This window comes from Dermacentor albipictus, chromosome 5, assembly GCF_038994185.2.
Source record: "Dermacentor albipictus isolate Rhodes 1998 colony chromosome 5, USDA_Dalb.pri_finalv2, whole genome shotgun sequence".
NCBI classification, from domain to species: Eukaryota; Metazoa; Arthropoda; class Arachnida; order Ixodida; family Ixodidae; genus Dermacentor; species Dermacentor albipictus.
Genome location: NC_091825.1, coordinates 159,145,583 through 159,159,210, shown reverse-complemented (window position 1 = coordinate 159,159,210; position 13,628 = coordinate 159,145,583). Strand labels below are relative to the sequence as shown.

Here is a 13,628-nt window from a genome sequence, read left to right as displayed (position 1 = left end):
CGGCACACATATAAAAAATAAAGCACTAAGGGAAAGAAGAGCATGAACCGAAAAATATAGGAGAAATTAAAAGCTCTTACAATGGCGTAGTGTGCAATAAACCCCAAATATTCCTATACTATAGCCAATGTACTCCATGTTACCGAGTGAAAATTTCCGATCTCCCCACACCGTTTATTCATATCTCGTCGTCGAGGTCCTTGTGTCGATGCTGATTGTGCTAGCCTAATAGCTATCTATTCAACCGTAGGAGCACTTCTTGTTGGGCTGGTTGGTGCAGCATAGCCATTAGAACATGACCGCGAATTAACAAATGCAGGGACACGAAGGAGACAGGACGAGCACTCGTCCTATCTTCGCGTGTGTGTTTCTTCGCGCCCCTCTTCTAATAGCTACCTTTTCAACGCATTACGGCACCTGCCCTTTTACAGCACTTTCCCTTAATTTTACCAACATTTTAAACTTTTCAGCTAAATTTCACATTTCACAGATAACAAACGGGCTCCCGGTAAGATGACTTCGTCATTGCCGAGTGCATTGAAATTAGGCTAAAATGTCTTTATCTCCAAGTTCTTCTGTTTAACGTGCTAATTGCATTGCAGCATGAATAGTATTGCAGTAAAACTTAACAATGCAGTGTCAGCGGCTTCTCCTTAGGGCATAAATTTATAACGACCGGTCGATTGACCTTTTTTGTTGAATCATTCTCGTAGACTTTCACGATCATGTATACGAGTAACGTCATTATCAAATATATTGATTTTATCTATTTCTCAATAATCAAATCACTATAGAAAAATAATAGGAGCTCATCAGAAAACCTGTAGCAACACGTCTTATAAGCTTGTATAATAAAGGGGAAGTGTCATTAGCCTGAATGATTCCTTAATTGACATTGGTAGTAAAGGGTAATAAGCTTGTCACCAAAGAAGCAGTAATGTTGCAGGGACGTCTTACTGCCGAACTTTCCGTTAACCCTCTCACGAAGGAATAAGTAAATAAGTAAAGTGGTACTCCAGGACAAAATCATGGCCTCCCATCTCCCCCATCATCTCTCAATATAGGCTAGGGCACACTTCTCCCCAAAACCTGCCTTCTATTTGCTTTCCTCTCCTGCCCATGGGAGCCATCACCACCTTTTCTTTTTTATTGGGCCTCGCAGTCTAGAGAACGTGGCGTAACGGGAGTGCTGTCATTTTGACTTCATTGGGGATAAGTGTCAACCATGTCGCCTCACTTGGTCGAGCTGACTAACCGCCAAGTAACATATTGATTGATTGTCTAGGCTCTTCACAAAAACATCTTGCTGATTACGCTGAATGCCCAGTGAGCCTCAATATTGCTCTAATAATCGAATACAGCTCTAGCTAGCTGGTGAAAAAGTTGCCACCAAAGAAACGATCCTATATTTGATGCTTGTGTAAGTGCTCCTCGTGACTCGTGTGAGCGTGCAAAGTTAAGAAAATATTGTAGACTTCACTTTTAGTGAACAAAGGAAGCAAATTTCCAGGTATGCTGAACCACTATATCTTGAATTAGTGCTGATGGTACGTCCTTGTCTGGACTTGTGCCTTCTTCAAGAACATCGCTTTGTTCGACTTCCAGAAGTATTCGCTCTTAACATTGGCTGTCATGCTAGCATGTTGCCGATCTTTGCATCTTTTGCCTTCGCCGCAGACAGCGGATGTAGTGGGCAGGCTTCATTTAGCTGTCTGCTGAATTATCACGCTTTACTGGCGCAGCCTGTGCTTATTGATACTCGAGAGCTACGTAGGCCAATGAAAAACAACTTGCGCGCTCGATCGAATGAGCTCTGAAACATCAGAAGTTTTCTCGTAAGCACAGGTCATTAGACGTGCCAGTTTTGCCTTGCTAAACTGTGCTCTCTCAGGCGCAAAGAAAATATCTCAAAATGCAAATCACTGAGCGAAAATTAAAACACGACCAAAATAACATAATTGGCACAATCCACAGTGAACGCCTTTGTGCCAATCCCTGAGTCAAGGATATGACTCCTAGCAATTGACCGCCAACTGAACCGTCTCGAAGTTAATTGATGAAACCACTTTGGAACCACAATAAGATATTTATGGCGACATTTGTAACTGAGCAAAAACAAATAAACAGAACTGAATTGTACGCAGTGCAAAAAATCAGATTTTGTATGATCGCAAGTCGCTGCCATTCATTATTGTTTCTCCGATTTCTGGATCCTGGCCTGAGAAACATACTGTGCTCTCTTCTAGAAAAACAGCACGCAATGCTGACGACGAAAGAATCCGTTTCTTTTTTTATGCCTTGGTATCTGATGTATTCATTGTATTTTAACAATTCATTTTATCATGACAGAACCCAGTTGGCTTTACGGAAGCATGCCCGCAGTCCAAAAAGCATGCGAACATGCAGATCTCAATAACTAGCGTTGGAAAAGTTCCAAACCCCGACTTCGAGTCTCGCGCAGAAGGAACAATGAATAATAAGGAAGGCCTATCTTTTAAAAGTTTCTTGCATAACTTAGATCTACTTCTGGTGAGGCAAGCCAGTAGCGGCGAAAAACAGCCCATTTACACGGCGTGATGGATTGCGGATACGCTAAGCAGCACCAACGCTCTGCAATTCTTGCAGCACTCCCTCTCCCAATTTATTTTTCTTTCGTGGTCTTTCAAACAGTGCTGGTCCGCCACGAGAAAGAACGGGGGCTGGCGTGCGGAAAACTTTTTTCGTCGAGTAGTCCACTTTGGTGGGAGCGCTTCTGAAGCCAGATTAAGATTGAAAAGAAGCTGAAGTGTCGCGTCCAGGCGTCGAGTGCCACCAACTCAGGCAAAGAAGATATTGGAGGGGTCCCTCGCCGGTGCAGTGAGGGAACAACTAGAGCGGGGTGTCCTCGAATGAAGTGGCGCATCAACGGCATTAAGGGAAACCTTTAAAGCCCCTTGATTTTGAGACGCACAAAAGAGCGCCTATGTATATGAGTTATCTATACGACAGGCACAACAGGGGTATAGTCTGGACTGTTCAGTGTTCGGGCAGCCAGAGCCAGCCTGATTATCAGAGGTATAATTCTCATAGCCGTTCATGAGCAAAGTGACTCGCAAAGCACACTTGTTTAGAAGTCGCAGTCATCCCTTAAGAAAATTTATTTAGCCGGTGAACTTTGGGTCTTTACAGTTTTACGGGAAGATGTGTGGAGTTAAATTATTATTTTTTTTGCTTTACGCTTTACGTCTTTTTTCTTTTATTTCTTCTTTGTTCAGAACTACCTACGTCACACTGGCTCTGGTCGCGTACACGCCTTATAGTAGCAAGAACGAGGTGGTGGTCCCAATGACAATGAAAAATTCAGTTCTGGTGTTTTACGTACCTCAAAACCACAACCTGATTGTGAGGCAGGCCGAAGTGGTGGGCTCCGGAATAATTTTGAGTGCCTGGGATGGTCACGAGCGTTTTTGCATTCCGCCCCCATCGGATTCCGGCCTGAGCGGCTGGGATTGAACCGACGACTTTGACTTTACTTAGCCCTTGGAGGTTGAAAAAAAAGAAACTTGCTACTCGTGATTGTGAAGCCCTGCCTCCCGCATAAAACTTAAGAGTGTAAATGTGGTCCCTGATTCTAGCTGAGCAAGTCTGATGGCCGGTTGGGATGAAGACTCACGAGGCGCAGAAAACCTCTATGGGTAGTTTGCAGACCGAGGCTTGTTCACGAAAAATGGCGTAGGTCCCTCTCGTGCTCTCGCACGAAACGGAACGGAGTGATTTACAAGCGCTATTCATGTAAATTATGTAAATCTCATTGAGTGCGTGTGGCTAATCTATAGAGTTCATAGGTTCACGTACTGTTGTTGTTAAATGGTGGTCAATATACGTGCAACAATTTATAGATATTACATCGATACGTTAAGTACTTACAAATGGAAAGCTTCATAAGCATCCAAAATGTTTATAATATTTTTTACGAGATCATATAATGTTCGATGACGCTTTTAATGTAATATTGCTTCAGCCACTTACAAAAGTTTCTTCGTACGAACATCTTCCTGAGTTCGCTCCATGTGGAACAAACACCGATCGCAGTTTCTGCCACGCTGCATGCATTTGACAACGGCCTGCACGCAAGAATGCTACTCCAAGATCTCAGACCGGCGCGCTTGCGCTTCCAGAGGGCAGCTCCAGTTGATGCGCGGATAGTCCAACTTGTCTCCGTCGGGTGACGTTTCGCGGGACGATGATGAAGTGTCGTCGTAGACTAGCCTCGCGAAATGACGACGCTGGGCGGTTTTCAGATAACGGCCTAATGGGAAAACAATCCTCGTCTGCTAGCTGGAGACGGAAGCAGCGCTGTCGACACAGCTGCGTCCATTGTGCGTTGTACAACTTTCTTGGCGGACCCACCGGAGGAGAATGCTGAGTGGACTTCGATCGGTTATACCGCTGGCACCTACATAGCCCGGCACAGCGTGCCCTGTGGTTAGGCCGCGACGCGACTATTCGATCTTTATGCACTTTGAGGGATGCTGAAAGTGGTTCGACGGCGTGTTACACTATCGCGAGAGTGCTTTGTTCCCTATAATTTGGTTATTGCTGGAATAACAGCACTTCAAACGGGAGATCCTGCGTGACTTTGAAAAGTTAGAGTGAATAATTACAGGACATACAGGAGTGTTTGAGTACTTACAACACAAGAGAGCAGGGCATTTATCACTTGGATATAAATAAGCAAAAAGGCCGTTCATGCATGCAGCCTCGTTCATACTGGACCACTCTTTATTGAATGTTAAAGACAGCGGATTTAATTCATGCGATACAACTCGGCTTATTGCTTTGCCATCTTATTACTAGCCTCAATCTATTAGGAGAAATATCTACACCCTAACCACCCGTTTGCTCTGTATAGGAGAATGCTACTGATCGAAGAAGGCTTAGTAGTTTGTTAGGAGCCTTGCACTGAATTATAGTTTTTTTCAAGTGATAAGAAAGTTTATCGTGTTCACTTGTGCGGACATACGTGACGAAAGAGCTTTATCTTACGAACAACTCCGAAATGCTTAGTCAAGCCTTTCCTTGTAATTTGGTAGAAACCTTGACACTTCTGACAGTGGTGATACAACTTTTGCCATCATAGTGGAGTACTTCAACGCAACTCTTCAGAAAGTGTTCACGATACGTGTGTTTCGATATCTTGGCCGCTGGAGGAATGCCCAACAAGGTCAATCAAGAGATTTTTTCGGAGGTGTCAGTGGCGCCAGAGGCGTATCTTGTTCTACCACAGTTGATCACTTAAAGTGTCCATGTTAGTGTAAACCTTTTGTTTTCACTGAATCAAGAAAAAATGGGAAGTTGTACTGCGCGATTTTATGAAAATTATTATTTAAACTTACTCATTGCAGATGTCTCTGTGCCCTTCTTTATGAGTAGTAGGTAGGCGCCGTGCCCCTTCAGGTGGTAGTTGCCAGCCTGCTCCTTGCTTTCCTTGTCTTTTCTTTCAAGTGTATATATATGTTTCCCAACCAAATAACGATAACAGTGATGATGAACACTCACTTCAACCCGTTACCCTGTTTCCAGATCGTATGACTGACGAGAGAAGTACTGTGAAGTCTGCTTAACTACAACGTGAGTAAAGTCTGCCATTATTTAAAATATTAAAAGCCCACATGTACTCACTCTGACATCTCACTGCTGCAAAGAAATGATATTTGAACCAATTCTAGCAGTGCGAGGAACGGCTGATATAGCTTGAGGCAATGAAAATAACTCAAAGGACATAATTTTCGCATGATGCGCCTGTGTCGTCCGCAAGCTGTTTACACGCTGTACACCTTACAGTTCTTTTCTCGTGCAAGCAGCAAGCTCGCGCTGAATTTTTTTTTATGTGTTTCACTTTTGTTTGTTTTGCTTTTTCATCCGCAATAGTCGATAAATCTTAACAAGACCTGCGTGGTGATGTGCAAGGAGCAGAAATAGATTCACTATAATTTCTTTACGTCACCAACTATCTGAAGTTGAAATAAGATCGGTATTATTGCCTCCCAGAAAACAGTCTTCCCTGCTGAGAACACGGCAGTAGAAGCTGTGAAATCATTAGCACCACATGAAACAACACTTTCCGAATACTATCACTTCTGCACGTTGTTGCTGACGAAACAGTGTCGCAAAGACTGCAAATGCATATATAGACAGTGGTGGCAGAACGAAGAACTTTATCAAGCTCTCGCCACGCATGTAACCCCTCTCTAAAAATGTGGGTGTCCAATGATGAATCATTGATCCTGTATCTATTAGTGGGGCTCCCTCTATAAAGAGCAATATTGTTTTATCTTGACTTTCTCTTTCGTGAACTCGGCACAGCACACAAATCCTCTGCCAATCGCTGAAGTCTGCGAGAGGGGATGGCTAGCTACAATGTTCAAAGCTAGGTCGATATTACTTGCGTACAGCGAAAGCACCCTGCAGAAACGGAAGACGCGAACACCATTACGCTGGGGGCAGCATTGAGACGGCGAGGTCAGGGCTTCCTTTTCGGGCAGCGCCATGGTTTAGAGCTGCGCTGGCAGTCAATATGCTCCGGGTAATTACTAACACGTGGCCTTCGCGACCAGCTTACGTCTCGTCGACATCAAAGGGAACGCTGCCGAGGCCACATCTGGGTGCGGAGCCGCAGGGTCAGTGACGCTCGCACCGCCACATGTACCCTTTCTTTAGACACGGGTGATATCGCTGCGTTGGCGTCAACCACCACTCGTTGAGCCCTGCGTACTCTGCATCACTAATAGCATGCAATACCGTTGCAGCTACAAAGGTGGCGTCTGCTGATGAACGGAGTTAGCTTACCGATAAACCGTGCTCTTTGGCGTCGACCTTGCCGCTTTCTCTCGAGTTCTGCGAGCACACGACGATTCGCAAAGTGCGACATAACAGAGAAGTGCTTAAATATGCGTTTCCGTCGAGTGAGCACCAATATTCAGAGTATGCATGCGAATAATATGCACTGTAGCTGCTATTTAGCGGGTAATGTGTTTGGTGTTCGTAGGGAATGAGTATACGCATTAGAAGATAGTATGGAATTCTGGAGCGGTTGATGTTGACATTACGTCTTTTTTCTTTTATTTCTTCTTTGTTCAGAACTACCTACGTCACACTGGCTCTGGTCGCGTCAATATATAGCAGCAAGAACGAGGTTGTGGTCCCTAATTTTTTCTTAGTAAATTACAAACATTTTTTCGTATGGGTATCATGTTTGAGCATGATATGGCTCTTTGAACACACAAATGTTGTCTTCTGCTTGTCAATGATTAACAATAAGTGTACCGCAACTTTTCTATCCCCACAAGCTTTTGCAGTAACGCAATGAGGCACCAAGCCACTTTTTTTGTGTGAACATCAAGCCTTGTCAAGCCGCACTACGTGTTAATGCACACTCGTTACTGTCATATAGCGTTTCCGGCAGTTTCAAGAGCGCTGCGCGGCTTTATGCAGGATGCTTACGTGCTCTCTCTCCACCGCACTGTGTGGCTCTGAAACGTGAGCGCTTTTGTAAGTCGGCACTATTTTCTGCTGCGCGTCGGTTACTACCACAGCACGTGCACCAGCGTTCACACCGTTGCGCGGTATCAGTGATACAGTATAGACAGCCGGCATGCGTTCGGCTGACCGAACTTCGTACCCAGCCATCGCATTGAGTGGGTCGCGCCCAGCCGAGCTAATTAGTTTGTCGGGGAGTCGGTCCGGAACGCAGACACGCAGCTCGCTCGCCCTCGACGCCCTAATGGAACTCTCTGCCCCCCCCCCCCCATGTTTTTGTTTTTTGTCTCCGCATTCCGACCTCTCGCTTCACGCGCTGCTTCTAATTCAGGGCGTGGTTGTGACCGCAGTGCGCAAGCCTCGTCAAACTGCGCTGCTTGGAAACCGAGAACTGAGAAAGAAAATAAAGAAAGAGTACGAGTAAAAGTAACTGTCTAGCATACACCTAATTTTATTACTACAAGCCAGTGTGCCATACCTGTACTACAAGTTTGTATGTATTGTCTTTAAATCTCGTCAAGTGGCGAGATGCAGGTATCACTGCGCCCAGAATAAGCCGTGATTCCGCTCGCACAATGTGTGCCGATAATTCAGTTAGAGGGTGCGTTTTTGTTCAGGAATGTGTAATCTTAAAGCATTCAAAACAGCAGTGACAGTGAAAACAGTGGAAACAGTGACAGGGTGTTTCACGTAACCTGAGCCAAACATTAAAAATATGCAAATGCCACGTAGCTGGATCGAACTAAGGTAATGCTGTTTGCCGTCGCTTGCAGATAATCAGATTATTTTTTTTTTGCATTCCGACAAATTAGATAAAAAGTCTTAATTATTGAATTTCACAATTATTATATTTAGATGAGAAGTGTCAATGACAATATTGCAGAGCAGCATGGGAAACTCCGGATCCAGCTTTCTCTTACTTAGTACACGCTAAATAAAACTGTTTTTTAGAGTTTGAAAGAAGCCCGCGAATGCACACAAAATCGCGGCGCGACTCGCCGCTCGAAGCACTTTGCGCGTACGTGATTCGAATGCGAAAGCATAATTACTTTTCTAAGTTATCACTTGACACCAGAACTCTACCTTAATCGCCTTTAATCCACTTTAATCGACCTTAATCCAATTTTGGGTATGGACCCCGCCATTCGTCCGACGCTGGTGCTGTTCACCGTAGGAATATAATAGAGACATTCAGCGTGTCCGCTATTCCGGCAAATCAGAGCGGTTTGGGCGGATTACCGGATAGGCGAAGGCGTAAATGTGAGCGGCCGGAGCGGTGCAGCCGCCTGGTATTGTAGAGATCAATCAGACAAACACAGAGCTAAAATTGCAGTAACCTATTTTATTCTGCTTCGCTGCTGGTGCAAATTTTCGGCAGTGGCGTAATTGTTATTACAATTACGACTGCCGAAAATTACGACTAATTGTTATCTTAATTACAACTGCGGCGTAATTGTGATAACAATTACGCCGCAGTCGAAAACTTACGCCTCAGCTAAGAAGAATATAGTAATTGGCTCTGTGTTTAGGTGGTTGAGCTTTGCACCACCAGATGCCGCCACCAGTCTGGCCGCTCACGTTTACGCCCCCGACCATACGGTAATCCGCCCAAACCGCCCCGGTTTGCCGGAATAGCGGACACGCTAAATGTCTCTAATGCTGCGCGTCGCGGCGCATCCAGTCGGTGCGGTGAATATGGTGGGTTCTGTCCTGCACTCCGATGAACGAACCTTCGACTTCGAGTTCCTAGTCAGTAGATGCGCCCGACTCCCCTGGACGTCCACGCAAGTATGTGAACAAGGCGAAGGCAAGTGATTCAAGGAGGGAGGGAAAGAGATAAGTTGAAGGCAGGGAGGTTAACCAGAATAACGTCCGGTTGGCTACCCTACACAGGGGAATGGGAAAGGGGTAACAAAGATAACAAAGAGAGAGAGAGGAGGGAAGGAAAGAAGGAAATTGCGGTGAGTTCGCCGACGCGTGGGTCTTACAGAAATTGCATTAACAGTCACAGATGGTCGCACAAGCCTGTCGTCCTTAACAAGCACAAAAGCGCCTTCACCGCTTTATGGGCCGACGGGCGATGGGGGCGATGTTCCAGCAGCACCTGCACAGAAAGCGGCCGATTGTCCAGTTTTTAAAAAGCTTTGGCAAGTTCTTGTCTCTCTGGGCTGTATCGTGGATAGTGGCACAGGAGGTGGTCGATGTTTTATTCGGTGCCACAGATCTCGCATGCTGCACTGTCAGTTGTTCCAATAAATGCAGAGTATGCCTTTGTGAAGGCAACTCCTAACCAAAGGCGGCTGAGAAGCGTAGCTTCATGTCGAAGAAGTCCGAGTGGAGGTCGGAGTAGCACGGAGGGGTTTAGTCGATGCAGTCGTATAAGTCGTAAGTTTGGCGAGTTCCACTCGGTCAGTGTGAGACTCCGTGCCAGGTGTTGAAGCTGCCTTGCGGCCTCTGCCCTTGAAAGCGGAATTGGAACGCTGTGCTCTTCTTGATGTGCTGTGCGAGCAGCGTTATCGGCGAAATCTTTGCCACTGATTCCACAATGGCCAGGTACCCATTGAAAACGACACCGTGACCTTTTTGTTGGACGTGATGGTAAAGTTTCGCGACTTCGTATGTCAATTTGTCATGGCATCCGTGTCGGATAACTGACTGCGTGCACTGTAATACCGGTTTTGAATCACAGAACACAGCCTATTTTGTAGGTCTTTCAGAATCAATGAATTCCAGTACTCGACGCAGGGCCGTTAGTTCTGCCGCCGTTGAGGTCGTGACTTGCGATGTCTTCAACCGCACTGTCATTCCTCACGTTGGTATAACCGCGGCACCAGCAGAACTGCATGACGTAGTTGATCCATCGGTATAGATGTGCATGTGGTCGCTGTACTTCTCATGCAAAAGAAGTAATCTCAGCTGTTTTAGAGCAGGGGCCGGTATATCTGTCTTCTTCTGTAGTCCTGGAATCATTATATGTACTTATAGACGGCCCAAAAACCACGGAGGAAACGCTGGCTTGGCCGCAGGTGCATACCCTGAAGTAAACGACGCACGATATGCACTGACAATACCACTAAATGTCGAGCAGGGCCTTGCAGCAGTGAGGCTCGCTAAGAAGTGGGAAGGGGTCCTAGCATAATGCCTGAGATGCATACGCATTGGTTCAACGGTAATGTGCGTCGTGATTGGGTAGTCCTGCGCAAGGGCAATGGTTTCAGCCGTTTATGCACTGCGTGGTAAGCCAAGACATATCTTAAGGGCTTGGGCTTGAATACTCTGAATCGCACGCAGGTTAGTCTTGCAGGTGTTGGATATGGCAGCCAAGCTGTATCGCAGGAATCCGACGAACAACGTCATGTACAGCTAGCTGTAACATAGCGTGTATAGATACTCCCAAACTTTTTCCGGAAAGGAACCTGAACAGGTGACATATAGGAGTCAGCCGCTTTTTGACGTAATTCACGTGCGGAGTCCAAGATAGGTCTCTGTCAATTACGACTCCCAAGAACCTGTGACTTCTGTTGTATGGTATAAGTTGCCAGTTAATAGATATGCCGTAAGCAGATATTCGCTTCCTCGTGAATGCCACCATTGCGCACTTCCCGCATGAAATTTCAAGTCCTTGTTCACGAAGGTAGCAAGATGTCATTGCGGCTGCCTTCTGAAGCCGAGCGCGAAGCTGGAGTCGTGTCACACCTGATGCCCAAATGCAGATGTCGTCTGCATAGATGGAAAGTCGTACGGTGCTTGGCAGGTTGCCAACTAAACCACAGAGGGTGATATTGAAAGGACTCGCGCTAAGCACTCCGCCTTGAGGGACTCCTTGGCTACCGTAATGCTCGGATATGGGGCCATTTTCTGCGTGCACGTAGAATGGTCTCCTCTGTAAGTAGCTGCACAACCACATATATATATCTTACCTCCAAGTCCGACTGTTTCTAACGTGCTAAGGATTGCTTGATGGGTCACATTATCATAAGCCCCTTTAACGACTAGAAACAGAGCAGCAGATAGTCGCTTACAGGCCTTTTGGTGTTGCACAAATGTTATCAAGTCAACAACGTTGTCTGTTGACGAATGGCCACGTCTGAATCTAGCCATAGCATCTGGGTAGATTTCATAGTACTCTAAGTACCATTCCATACCTGTTAAAACATTCTTTTCATTGTTTTTCCGACACAGCTGCCAAGTGCAATCGGACGGTATGAGGAAATGTCCAAAGGCGACTTGCCAGCTTTGTGAAGCGGAATGAGGCGAGTTGACTTCCATTCTTGCGGAACCGTACCCGTCTGCCAAGAGTCGTTGTACAGGAGCAAGAGTGCCTTCCGAGCTTAGTCTCCTAGGTTACACAGGGCACGGTATGTAATGCCATCAGGTCCTGGCGCTGAAGAACGCCTGCACAAAGGCAGCGCAGCTTCTAGTTCTTCCATAGAAAAACGGTATTCCATGCGGGGATCGCGTGAGAACAGTGGGTGGCCGAGCGTTCCCGTACCCGTTCCATAGGAATTTGTTTCGCCAGCAATCTTTCTGCAGAAAGATTCAGTGACGTCAATATCTCTACATTGTAGATGGAGTGCCAGAGATTTAAACGGGTGGCGCTAACCAGAAGTTGTGCGAAGGCCACGAACAGTCTTCCATATAAGGGACAAAGGTTTTCGCGGATCCAGGGACTCGCAAAAGGATACCCATTACGCGAAGCCAGCTTCTCCATGTGACGTTGTATTTCCTTTTGTGTTCGTCTAGCCAATGTCAAATCATAATTGGACTTCGTGCGTCTATATCTTCGCTCCGCACGATGGATAATTGCTCGAAGTTTCGCTAGTTCGATGAAGAATTATTCAAAAGACTAGCGCAACATAGCAGGGACAAAGACAGAGAAGACGACACGACGAGCGCTAATTGTCGTCTTCTCTGTCTTTGTCCCTGTTCTTTTGCGCTTGTCTTTTGAATAATGATGGCACACCAACTAGCCCAGCTTTCTGCCTTGATCGATGTCGAAATCGGTGCGCGAAGAAATCTTCAAAGGAAGGAGAGGAGGAGGAGACAAAGGAGGGGAAAGACAGGGAGGTTAGCCAGTGTAGGAATTCAAAGGAAAATGCGTGGTTGTTTGTATGGCATCCTTTATCGCGCAGTGTAGGTTATAGGAGGTGCCGTCACGACAACAGTCTTCCATTATTATTTTGTATTTATGCCAATCGGTGCACTGGACGGTTCTGAAGGACTAGGAGCTAGTAAAACCTTCGATCTTCAAATAGGTTGCGATGTGGTCGCTACCCCGCGTTTCTAAATCCGAAAACCAGCGCGCTCGTCCCGAAAGCGAACGTAAAACGAAGGTTAGGTCCAAGCAGCTGCTATACACTGATCCACGCAGATAAGTAGGGCTTCCATCATTTGACAAGCAAAATTCAAGTTCATTGGCAAAGGACACCAACGTTCTGCTTCTAGAGTTCACTTTGGAGCTTCCCCATAGGTAATGGTGGGCGTTAAAGTCACCAGAGAGCACCCATGGCTTCCCCGTAAGCGCTCCAAGTCTAGACGGCTTGTTGGATATAAATAGGCTCCAAGAATAGTGAACGTGAGCTTTTTCTTCTTCACTGTTAAGCAAACGTATTGATTTGCTTCGTCGGGAGGCACTGGGTGATGCACATAAGTCAAGTCACGGCGTATAAACACAACAACCTTGCTGCACTCTCCGTCGGTAGAGGACATAAAGCACTCATACCCGAACAGTCTGATAGGAGCTGACAGGTTGGCTCGCAAATCACGATAATGGGGAATTGGTGCGTAAAGACAAACTGTTTAAAGTCGGACATGCGTGACTTAAGCCCTCTGGCGTTCCAGTGAAAGACAGATGCATTCTTGACCTCCTCTTGAAACGACGGCAATTCTCGGGCCGTGGTTTTACCCTAGAGCCGCAAGCACCGGACTCAAGGTGTCACGCACGTGCAGTGCCCTCCGTACCGACAGGGTTTTCATGCTGCTCAGTAGAATGCGCATGGTGTCCATAAGTGACTTCAGCATCACTATGACTTGGCGATCCTCAGTCGTCGTCGCATCCGTGGTTCGTGAGGTCATTGAGGGCGGCGCAATTTGATGCGACTCCCATGCAG

General features: G+C 46.3%; 1 protein-coding gene across 2 annotated transcripts in view; it reads left to right on the top strand.

Moving 5' to 3' along the window:
- Positions 1-13,628, top strand: part of LOC135916635 (plexin-B-like) — a 479,058-nt gene that overhangs the window by 140,015 nt on the left and 325,415 nt on the right. For both annotated transcript variants that reach the window (XM_065450048.1, XM_065450049.1), the window contains exon 3: positions 5,563-5,610. The gene's annotated coding sequence lies outside the window, so the exon portion shown is untranslated. The remainder of the gene's footprint in view (positions 1-5,562; positions 5,611-13,628) is intronic.